Genomic DNA, 12,268 nt, shown 5'->3' on the forward strand with positions numbered 1-12,268 from the left:
CATTTAGCAGAGCGTGGCTGTAGATCATAGACTGTATATAAAGATGGACGACATGACAGATCCCCTAAAGTGAAGCCAAAACATCTTGATCGCCCCCTGGTGGCTGGCTGCAGTATAGGTCATAAAGCCCGTATCCTTAGTGGATGGGACATGGGCCAAACTAAAAAGTCAAAGTACACGTAAAATAATTTTCCCCCAAAAGATGGTTTCTGTCATTTTAGGTAGTTCTTATCACGCTGATGTATGTTCAAGGGTTCATTTTCTTTTTCTGATAAGTTGGGTTATTTGATGCTATAAAAAGGGGGTGAGACGTCATGATTGGCAGCTGTGACTCTCTCTCGCTGACAAGCTGTGGTCGTGCTCGGCTCGCGATTGGTTGAGGCGGGTGACCTCGATACCGCGGCTCAACCACCCGATCACTACTACGTAGATTCTGGCTCCAAATTACGTCAAAATCTGAAGATGGCAGCTGCCGTATCCGGGATATTTTGGCTTCACTTTTGTACAGTGGGAGGAAGTGGAGACGCGTCGTCCATCTTTATATACAGTCTATGATGTAGACTCGTAGACTTGTTTCCTCCATTTACTCCGTAGGGCATTCACTAGGTATTCATCGCACAATGACATGCCCCTTCTGACACAGATTGCAACAAAGATGTTATTTGACCCAATTTCGCACAGTAACATGCAATGAACCTGCAAGACTGCTGCTATCACACAATGTATTGGTGTCTTTAGAGGGACAATGTGTGCTGTGCTGAGTCCAGTCAGCGCCGGCAAACATGCAGCCGAGCCCCAGAGGGATGCTGCAGGAGAGGAGAGGAGAGGAGAGGAGAGGAGAGGAGAGGAGAGGAGAGGAGAGGAGAGGAGAGGAGAGGAGGTGGAAGAAGCCCCAGGTAGCCTCACAGCAATGCACCATTAGAGAAAGGAAAACACAAAGCCAAGCTCTGCTGCTCGCTTCTTCTCCAGACACCGTATCGCTCTCTCTCTCTCCCACTGACCAGCTAAATATTTTATCAGCTGGCAAAAGAACCTACAAGCCCCAAGGCCAGAGGTTCTTTTTTGTTTGTTTCTTTATTGAAGAAGGTAAGTGTGTGTGTATCTATGTCTATGTGTTTGTGTGTGTGTGTGTGTGTGTGTGTGTGTTGGGAGGGGGGGGGGGTGTTGAGTTTGTTCACCGACCACAACGTCACAGAAGTGCTTTTGATTGGTCACTTTGAAGTAGTTTTTCTGTTTCTCTTCTTCTCTCCCTCTCTCTCTCTCTCTCTCTCTCTCTCTCCGTGTGCATCCTATGTGCAGCACGCTGCTCAGTTCAGAGCTGGATGAACGACCTTGAGCAGGCGCACAGGGCTGTGTTGCCATGGCAACGAAGCCTCGCGCAACCAGTAACAGCTGGATGCAACAGCACTCCCTGAATTTTAGCGGGAGTCGCCACGTTAATAAAACGACTCTCCACGTCTCCTCCCCCCTCCTCTCTTTCTCACTATCTGTCCCCCCTCCTTCATCTCTCTCTCTCTCTCTCTCTCTCTCTCTCTCTCTCTCTCTCTCTCTCTCTCTCTCTCTCTCTCTCTCTCTCTCTCTCTCTCTCTCTCTCTCTCTCTCTCTCTCTCTCTCTCTCTCTCTCTCTCTCTCTCTCTCTCTCTCTCTCTCTCTCTCTCTCTCTCTCTCTCTCTCTCTCTCTCTCTCTCTCTCTGACACGTCTACCTGTACTAACACAAAAGAAAGCCATGGTTGTACAAAGACATCATGTTTGATATTAACACATAAACTTGTTTAGCCTGAGTGTTATGATTCAGACGTAAAGGACATACAGTCCTGGGCACCAGCAGCGAACTGCACGTACCTTGAGGAAGAAACACAACGAAGAAGACAAAGACTAGAGGAGGAGAAAAAGACGGAAATCAAGAGTGAACCACAAGTAACAAAACAAAACACAGAACAGGGAGAAACGCACCGAGATGGGCACTTGACATTCCTCTCACAGAAGAAAAAGCTCTCAGAAAAATAAAGCAGCGGAGGACATGAGCTGCACGGAGACATTCTGGGGAAAGAAAGGAAACAGAAACTGAGGAAACACAGTCGGCTCATCCCTCCAACTCGGTTTGATATTTAGTTATTCCATCACAGAAAAATGTAGAAAACTACTTTTTAGCTCCTTAACTTTATCCCTGAAAAATGTATAAACCCAAAATACATTTTTCTACTGAAATAACAAAACCAAGATCTAAACTGGATTTCCTAGCACGTCAAATAGCAGAAATTAGTGACGCAACTCTTAGATCAATTTCAGACCGAAGCAAGGACATGACCCGTGTTTGCTGTTAGTCTGAATGGGTCGCCTGTTAAGTGACCTAGTTTCACGACTCGCTCTAGATCAGTGTTTAACACAGGGCTGAATAGACCAGGACAATACAAACATTACCTCAATAATAATAAAATATAGCAATTTATACATTTTAAGAATTATTTTTATCATCTGTAAAGTAAAAAAAGGTGAGAAATGCCCATCATTAGTCCAAGATGATATCTTCAAATTGCTTGTTTTGATTGACTAACAGTCTAAAACATAAAGATATTGAATTTACAAATCATATAAAAAAGACAAAAGCATTTTATTTGAGAAGCTGAAGCCACTGGATTAATTGCGTTAAACAATTATTTTTTTAATGAAAATAGTTGTTGATTAATTTCGCATATATCCCTGCATGTCATGTGTAATACAAAATCAGCTGTTTGCCGATTGGTTGGTTAAACCTACATGTCATTTGTTGTTGTAGCTGTCGTCACTTCCATTTATTGAAAAGTGTGACATTAATAAATTTAGGTCAGTGAGAGATTCATAATGTTGGTAATTCAATGAATTTGGGTTATTGTCCAGCTTTAGGTTTGAAACTCTTGGTGTGTTTAATAACTTCAGGGTCACCAAGGCGTTACTAAACAATTAGTGTAACCATGTACCTGGTTTAAGTGCAACCCTTTTTGCATGTCGTTCCCCATCTCACTCCCTCTGTGAGGTGGAGGTTGGCCCCCAATTCTTATCTTTTCTGCAGTAAATTCAACTTAAATCATACAAATATGCAAACATGATTGCAGAAAGTGAGTTGTTTCAAATGATCGAATTTATTTTCTTAAAAAAGAACAGTCTTCTATTTAGACTCTCAAATGTAAAGAAGGAGATTTATTCAAGCTCTGATATAAATCTGAAGTATAGCGGTGTGTGTAACTACACTTGGTGTCATACACATGGTTTGTGTATGTGTCACAAATCTTACTTTCATATCTCTCTTGTCACAAACTGTAGCTTCCTTTTAACAACAATTTCTTCTATAATTCTTAGTGACATCACTCGTGAAATGTTTCACTTCATATTTTCTGCCTATTTCCTCACATAGCATAAACCAATAAAAATGCAAATCGGAGCGGAGAACGCTTATTTACGCTTTAAGTCATTCCATTCTTAATAACCGTTTGGCTATAGCCACTTAAGTGTCATCTCTCTGCTAGTCCATCAGCTGTTGACAGATGAGAAATGAGTCAATCCCCCTACAATTCTTTTAAACTGTTACTGTTGTAATGATCCTTTAGGGCTCTGTTTTCCTTTCACACAGAAATTCTGACTTGGGTTTCCCTGGCTGTAGGGATGAGTTGGTTTTTGGGTGTGTTGTGTTTTCATAGTAGAACTCGAACACTAACCCTGGAGGGGAAGGTGCCATTAGAATATGAGTGTAGAAAAAACTAAGACAAAATACATGGATTCCTACAGCTTGAGGCAAGTTAGATTTAAGGCTTTTTCAGACTCAGAATGAAATTTAAGACTTTACCATAACCAAAATTTTACATCCTGATGTTGTCGGCTGTCTGTCGGAACTGCATGCAAACATGTGGGCAATTTCAGAGTCCAGGAAAATTGCGCAGAATAAGTCTTATACACCCTCATTTGACTTGTATGATTGGTGTTTTGTCACCGTGTCACATTTTAAATTGCAGAAAAGAAGCCATTCTTAAAATCCTACTTCCCATGTCACAGCATTTTAAGACTTTTTAAAGATTGATTCAAGACATTTTAATACCAATTAAGGCCTTTTTTTAAGAGTAATTAACTCAATGTCTTTTAAGACTTTTTAAGGATCCGCAGGAACCCTGATGTTGTTTATCCAGATAGAAGAAAAAATGCTGCCCTAATCAATATTTTGTATGGGTCAGAGGACTACAGTGTGTGTAATGTAAAAGGGGTTGCATGTAGTGACAAACACACGGTTGGCATCTTTCAACTCATTGTTTTTGTTTTATGACCCACAACCTTACTGTTTTGATTTGTGTCGAAGTCACACCAGAGCAGCGGCTAAGTGTGGCCTGCGGCGAGCTGCCATGCAATGTCTATGGAAAGTGGCGGCGGCCGCTCCCGAGCTCAGCGAGCTGCGGCCGTTTGATTCTGCTGCGCAGTGCGGCCAAACTAAAGTTGGGAAAGATTTTACTTTTAGCTGCGAAGTGCGGCCAGAGAGGACCTGTAGCCAATCGGTACATAGATCCTGTGACTCCTGTGACATGTTAACCTATGTTACAAAGAATTTCTTCTCACCTGAAACACATAAACACGCCTCCCGAACGCAGAAAAATGGAATTATTGCGGTGAGCCGCACTTCGCTGCTGCTTTGAACATGTGGCCAAAAAAAAGTCTAGTTGATGTTGCAATGTTAGCAGTCATAACCACCAGTAAGAACTCAGCATATGTAAAGTCTTTTTAAATGGTTTATTTTGGATTGCTCTGTAACAGAAAAGATATTGCAGGTCACGTTGACACTGAGAAATTCAAGTGGCACCAACATTACTTCCTGCATCGTCTTGCCTCATGAAAGCACGTCAGCTTCCGGCACAACCACTACAGCATCGACTCCAACACACACAGCACGCACACACACCACTACTCACAATCAGATCAGCAACACACACAAATGAATAAACAAAGCAGGTTACATTTGTATTATTGGAAGTATCATTTGTTTTTTTGAGTGTAAAATATAATACTTATACAAATACTTATGAGGGCACTTATAGAGAGAAGGGAAAGCTATCTATAACAAAAGAATCAACAAGTAATTAAGATCATCTTTAACACTTGAGGATAAATTTACATCTCTGATGTTAAATAAAACTCGAAGCTTTCAAGAGACTCTGTGAAGGACTTTCATTGATAGTTAAGTGGAGAGTGGCCTTATGAGCCTTGAAAGCAGCCAGGATGTTTGTTTTAACGGGATGTGGGTAGTATTTCTGGTTTCAAACTGTTAGCTGAACGATAAAATAAGAGCTCATTTGGGTGTCAAAGCTAAAGCCAACACATAAATCCCCTGCCTATCTCCAATTCATTATCAGAGGAGCAGCAGCAAAATGTGTCTCTTGATCACTTTGCAGGCGGGAATGCTGGCTCTGTGCTTTCTGGCTTCAGAAGAGAGCCATACATGTTGGCAGATATTGACCTGATGTGTGCAAAATCACACAAGTGACACATTAGAATTGCATGTTTTTGTGTTTCTCCTTTAGGCTTATAGAGGACGGATATGGTGATCCAAGCACATCACAAACTACAGTAAGTAGTGGTGTTAGTGGTGTTAGTTTGTGGTGTTGCAGGTTACATTCGAAAAATCCTGTTTGAAGACCAGCACATCCGGTGTATGTGTATGTTCTCAGAGTTTAGGCTAACGTTAGCCGCTCTGTCCTACTCTTTATTGGATTTGGGGAAGTTCACACTCCCATCAAACCAAGCCAGCATTACCCGAGATAGCGCTACGTTTGTTTCATGTTACATTTAACACATCGATGAATCCTCATCCTAGAAGCATTTTGTCTTCTTGTTACGTCACAAATGAAAACATACTGTTAGAAAACGGTTATAATTATAATAACATATATATATATATATATATATATATATATATATATATAAATACGGTTATGTTAGATCAAAATAAATGTGTGATCTTACATTTTTCCTCATCACACTTTTAAGATTGACTAGCTCTTCGCCGCAATACAAGAATGTTGTTTATTTCCACGTCTACTACATGGATCTTCAACTGGTGAGGATGCTGATGTTTTTGCGCAGGACGTGCAGCTTTAGCCTCAGGCTTTTAGCATTATTTCATGTATGTAGCCATCAAGTGCATATTTAAGATCAGAAATTGAACTCAAGGACCCATTGTTTCAAAAGTGACTATTTATATATAGATTACATTTTATATTACTTCTGAATGGTAAATCTCCCCCATTCTCACAGTAAACTGCACACAAAGAACGTATATAGCCAAGAAGTGGAAGTCAATTGTTCGTTCTATTGCAACATAAGTGCCCAGCAGCAAAGCTACGCTTCTGCCATTTTGGACTGAAAGCGACTACCGGACGCCAGTAAAACGTCCGCCTCAAAAGTGCCGTAAAAAAGTAAAACAAAATTATTTCTATTCAATTGTCATATTCTACCAAAAGGGCCTGTCTTGATCAGTAAAATATTATAAATATAATAGGCATTTTCAGTCCAAAATGGCAGCACCGGCTGTTGACAAAAAAAAACACCGGAGTTTCTGTTCTAATGGAAGGCTCGACAGCAATAGCAACGGTAACTAAGGGGGCGGGGCTTAGCGAACAGTCATTAGCAGTCTTGTTTACTTGTTCTTTAATCAGACATGTCTTTATTTAAATCAGAATTTCATCAATTTTATAATTTATTATATTCAGGAAAAGTCAATGAATTCGATTTTGATGTTTGTGTTTATTTTATTGAATTTAACTTTTTTTTTTTATAGAAATCATGTCTCTATTTTTCAAAGCAAGGTATTGGAAAAACTATTGTTTTGGTACAGATGTCGAAACTCAAATGCCATATTGTCAATAGTATCAAAAGATACCGACCCAGCCCTCATCATCTGAGACAAACCTAGTAAGACCGCATCAAGTCATGCGGGAGGGGGGGTGGATCTACCGTTCTGACTGGAGATTTTTTTTTTTTAAAGAAGAAAAAAGACCCCTCCTCCACAGAGTGAAATCAATGAGAGCTGGTGAAGATTAATTCCTGTTAAACACATCCTGACACATGGGAGAGGGGCCCCAACAACAACAGACAGGACAACCGTTCACTTCACTTCACTGCAGTTGGGAGAGGCAAGCCAGAGGACAGCGAGGGACATACCACAGAGAGACGAGAGGGCAAAGAATGTGGTCCGTTTGAGTCAGAGAACTTCCTGATTCCACAAAAGAGGTGAAAATGACCGAGCAGAGTCGAGCAGGGCAGAAAACAACATCAAGAAAAGACACAAAAGACAAATATGCCAGGTAGAATTCCAGCAAAAGGCTCCACCTGAGCGCCCCTCCCCTTACGGGACACACCCCCCTCCACACACACACACACACACACACACACACACACACACACAAACACACACACACACACACAGAGCTTCCCATGCTCCCAGGCTGGCGTGCGATGCCCTGCCTCCCTCCCCGCTCAGCCTCGTGAGCCCTGCCCCCAGCGCCTGACCCAGTCGCCAGCATCCATCCCCTGCTAACCTCTGTCCCCTTTTTCCAATTCAGCAAACATCATGCATCACTGTCACCCTCCTCCTCCTCCTCCTCCTCTTCCTCTTCCTCCTCTTCTTCCTCCTCCTCCTCCTCCTCCTCCTCCTCCTCCTCCTCGTTCACGCATTCATCCCACCATCCGCTTAGCGAAGACCCCCTCACAGGTCCGAGCAGCTTGCCCACCCCCTCCCCGGTCCATGTTCCCCTCGATTCCTTGTGAGCAGGTTGTAGGCGCGTGTCGGTCTGCACGTGTGCAGAGACTCGGAGCCAGAGTTGACTGTAAATCTGTCAGGAGAGGGTTGCCATGGAACGAGGCGAGGGCTTCCCGTCGCCACACCCATCCACATGGGCAGCAGACAGACAGTTCAGCCGTAGAGCTGAAACGGTCAGTCGATTAAACGATGATATGAATCGCCAACAATTTAGATTTATTGTTTAATCCCTTATCAAGCAGGTGGCTGGTTAAATCCTGTGAGTTGACAAACTATGAAATCAATTGAAAGCAGAAAGAACAATGAGACAAGAACCTAATATCACTGCCACAACATTTTCTTAGAGGAGTGCATACAAAACAGGGCTTTCCCGAATACCATTTTTTGGGCTTCGAAGCTTCGGTGAGAAATAATGGAAGGTATTTGAAGCTTCGACGGCGCAGCGCAGCAGGCTGACATGTTCTTCTGTCTGTCTCCATCTCCCTCGTTTCAGAGCCCGGGACAGTGCCGCTGCCTCACTACTGTACACACACCTCTACACATGACAAACAGCGATGTTGATAATGAGCAATGTTGTGGGATTATTCCTCATTTCATGGGCTATTTGGGGATTTATACATTATTATTACATGCTTATTATACTTAGTATATATTCAAAAATTAAATTAAAAAAACGAAGCACGCGAATAGTGATTTGGAGGTCGATTACGATGGCAACGGTCGAAGCATTCGGGTCAGCCCTACAAAACAGAGCAGTAGATTGAACAGAATAGGCAAGACGCGGTAAATTCTTTACCGTGTTCTTAATGTTTCTTAGGGACTTTTCGATTGTAAACCTTTCAGAAGAAAGTAGAAGAGTAACCATTTTTTGTGTGTGCTTGTCATTTTCAGACAAGAGGACGCTTGTTAATGTCATTCATCAATCAAAAAACAAACAATTCTCTGGTTGCAGTCTCTCAAATGTGAGTATGTGCTGCTCGTCTCTGATTTATATCACAATAAATTGACCATCTCTGTTTTTTTTGGACTGTTGGTCGGACAAAATACGACGTTTGAAGATGTCAGCGTGGACTCTGGGAAGCTGAGATGGACATTTTTTAAGAAATGTTTCACATTTCAAAAGAAAAATCGATAACGATAATGGAGATAATCATTATTTACAGCCTTATTCAGCCACAAAGTCAACAGATCTAAATCCAAACCTCAGTGTAATTAACTCGACCTCACATCGCTCACCTGTCCACACTGACACAGACACAACCATCTGCATGGCTTCCCTTTCAACTCCTGTTTACACACTGAAGAAGAAGAGTGGACCGCTATTATCCAGTGTGAGCAGGTATTATTGTAGAGAGGGGGCTCTGGTGTCATGCTCAAGGACACACACACACCAACACTGACTGGCTGTTTGAGGGATCAAACCGCGGACCTTCAGGGTTACAGGACAGTGTGTGTGTGTGTGTGTGTGTGTGTGTGTGTGTGCGCACACACACAGGGCCACGCTGCTGCCCCCTGCAGATATACAGTGGGACACATTATTAGAAAGGAAGAAGCAGATGACAGGAGGAGGTGAACATTCACTCTTTCACCTCACACACATTTATAGGCAATGCATGCCTCATACAGTGACATGGAGACATACAGTAGAGTCACTTTATATCGTCTGTGGAACAAACTGCCTCTCCACATCAGATCTGATCCCTCTACAGAGTCTTTCAAAGCACAGCTCAAGACCCACCTCTTTTCTTTTGGCTTTTGAATGTACTTGAATTGTGATTACTAATTGGCCTTTTATAATGCTCATTGTAACAGGCTTTTAATCATGGATTTTTAATCTTGGTCTCTGTCTGTGGATGTGTGAAATTTTGTTGTCTGCTCTGTTGACCTGTTTTTATTCTGCCTATGTCTGTAAAGCACTTTGGTCAGCTCATGTTGTTTTAAATGTGTTATAGAAATATAATTTAATAATTTAATGTGTTTTGTATGTTATTATGCTATGTATTTATTTTGCATTTGTTTTATGTTGTGGCGTCTGAAACTTTAATATATGTTTAAATGCTGCTGTCTTGGCAAGGTCTCTCTTGCAAAAGAGATTCTTAATCTCAATGAGTACTACCTGGTTAATTAAGGTTAAATAAAAAAATAAAATAATACAAATTTGACTTGACTTGACTTGACTATATCTCTCAGCAGCAGTAAGGACCAGAGCTGGGGTGACTGACAAGACAGTCAGCATCGTCTGCCTCTTCACGCATGGCATTTTTGTAGTAACAAAACCATCAAAATACACCATCAGCCTCTTTCAAACATGACATTTGTGAACATTCACTCTTTCACCTCACACATTTATAGGCAATGCATGCCTCATTCAGTGACTTGGAGACATATACAGTAGAGTCACTTTTGTATCACTCAGCAGCAGTAAGGACAGACAATCTGCATCGTCTGCCTCTTCTGGCATGTTTATAGTAAGAAAACCATCAAAATGCACAATCAGCCTCTTTAAAACATGACATTTGTCTGCATGCACTTGATCCAACACACATTTGGTCTCCTCATGGTGCGCCAGGCTCAGCTGTTGGACAGTTTCCTACCTACTATAGCAGACAGAAAATAGTAAATCTGCGTTTGTGTGTGTTTAAATGAGTGATCAAGTGTGTGTGTGTGAAAAAAAAACTTCCAGATGCTCTGTATCTATCTGGAAACACACACACCAGCTTGTGCGTAAAACTGTCCATGCAGCTCTGCGTAATCAAGTTAAGTTCACCAAAAATAATAATGTGCTTCACTCGGTTTTTGCAAACACAAATGCTGACAAACTTAACAGCACACTTCATCGCCTGTCACACCAACATGTTAGTAAATACTATCTTGCTGTCATGTAACTATAAATGTGCATGCACTGTGCACTGTGCCCTCCGCACCGTAGCGATGCCAGTATATTGTGCACTTCAGAGCAGAAGTCAGTACATTTCCGTCCTCTGTCGACATGCAAAAGTCGCATTGAATGATCTGAATGTGAGCAAACAACGAGCTTACCTTGTGTGGACGTATCTGCTCTCTTGCCTGGATCGATAATTTTCTTCTTTACACCATTAAACTCTCCGCCATCTTCGGCACTGTTTGTTTAAATGGGAAACACTCCCGAAGCCCAAGAAGCCAGTTCTGTAAGTTGAGGCTCCCCGCGGGGGCTTCTGGGTAACGGAGTTCGTTGGAACGGAGCGTCGTGCGTCAGGCTGCGTTGTGCAACCCGGATACGGACTACAAAAGCAGGCTCCTACCACCACCACCGCAGGGGGTGGAGGTATAGAGGTGGTGGAGGAGGTGGCTGAAACAGGCACTGTCTGTCTAGCAGCCTATAGACGGATGTCAGCGACGATACCAAAGAGAGAGCGAGAGAGATGACATGGTGTCCATTTTCAGTTTAAATGAAGAGCAAACACTGAATTGTTTGCTTCAGAGGCTAAAAAAAGGCACATTTTTGCAGACTTTTCCACCAAAAGAAGGCGTTTGGCTGCAGGAGGGTGACACAGAAGAAGTAGGCAGCCTTTAAACTTGGGAGCAAATTAGGACGCAAAGGTCTTATCCTTATCTGATAACGATGAGGTGGTATAAATAAAAGTCTATATGTGCCAGTGGGATTATAGTTCTATTTTAGCAGCTGTCAGACTCCACAACCAGCACTGCTCCCAGTAGACCACTTACACACCAAAAAACTGACAATAACCTGATATTTTCAGGTGGAATTTCATTCATTCATTCCTTTCATTCTCACGTTGCAATATCATTTTCCACTTGTGCAATTTTGTTAATATTCTGTTTATTGTCAATACTGTATTTACTGCTCTATTTTTATACTTCCTTCTATTTAAATCACTTTAAAGGACCATTCCAGTGGGTTTGCATGTTTTTTTGGCCAATTCATTACACATTTTCCACTTTACCTGACAGATAAAACCAGTCTGTCTGTAAAACATGCTTTTCTGTTTTTAGAAATTTTGATGTAAGCTACATGTCTACCAATCCAGTTTCAACTCATTTCCTTACATTATTGGAACATTCAATTTTCTAATAAAAATTACCATGTGCAATATCTATATTGTCATTGACTGCACACAGTATTGAGACAATGAAATGTAGTTTGGCGTCCAACCAGAAGAGAAAAAACACCAGTAAAGTAGAGTAATGTAGCTATGTATTTATTTTATCTATTTAAAAAGGATCCCATTAGCTGATACCAATGGCACCAGCTAGTCTTCCTGGGGTCCGAAATCAAGTACATTACATTTATCACATACATACTATACATACAACATCATATTTGTGTCACACTAATAACATTAAAATTTTCCAAACATATATAAATTTCACATTCATACACATCTTCCACAACCATTTAGCCTCAAGGCCCATCATCAGGGAAAAGGAACAAAAGAAAAACCAAACATGACCAACACTGGTTTATCGATCAGCTGCTTAAGTAATGTTTTCTT

General features: G+C 41.6%; 1 protein-coding gene across 2 annotated transcripts in view; it reads right to left on the bottom strand.

The window, feature by feature from the left end:
* Nucleotides 1-10,952, bottom strand: part of LOC141772611 (nuclear receptor coactivator 3-like) — a 66,783-nt gene extending 55,831 nt beyond the window's left edge. For both annotated transcript variants that reach the window (XM_074643775.1, XM_074643776.1), the window contains exon 1: nt 10,815-10,952. The gene's annotated coding sequence lies outside the window, so the exon portion shown is untranslated. The remainder of the gene's footprint in view (nt 1-10,814) is intronic.
* Nucleotides 10,953-12,268: the final 1,316 nt, after the last annotated feature.

The sequence above is a fragment of the Sebastes fasciatus genome, chromosome 8 (genome assembly GCF_043250625.1).
Source record: "Sebastes fasciatus isolate fSebFas1 chromosome 8, fSebFas1.pri, whole genome shotgun sequence".
Lineage (NCBI taxonomy): Eukaryota > Metazoa > Chordata > Actinopteri > Perciformes > Sebastidae > Sebastes > Sebastes fasciatus.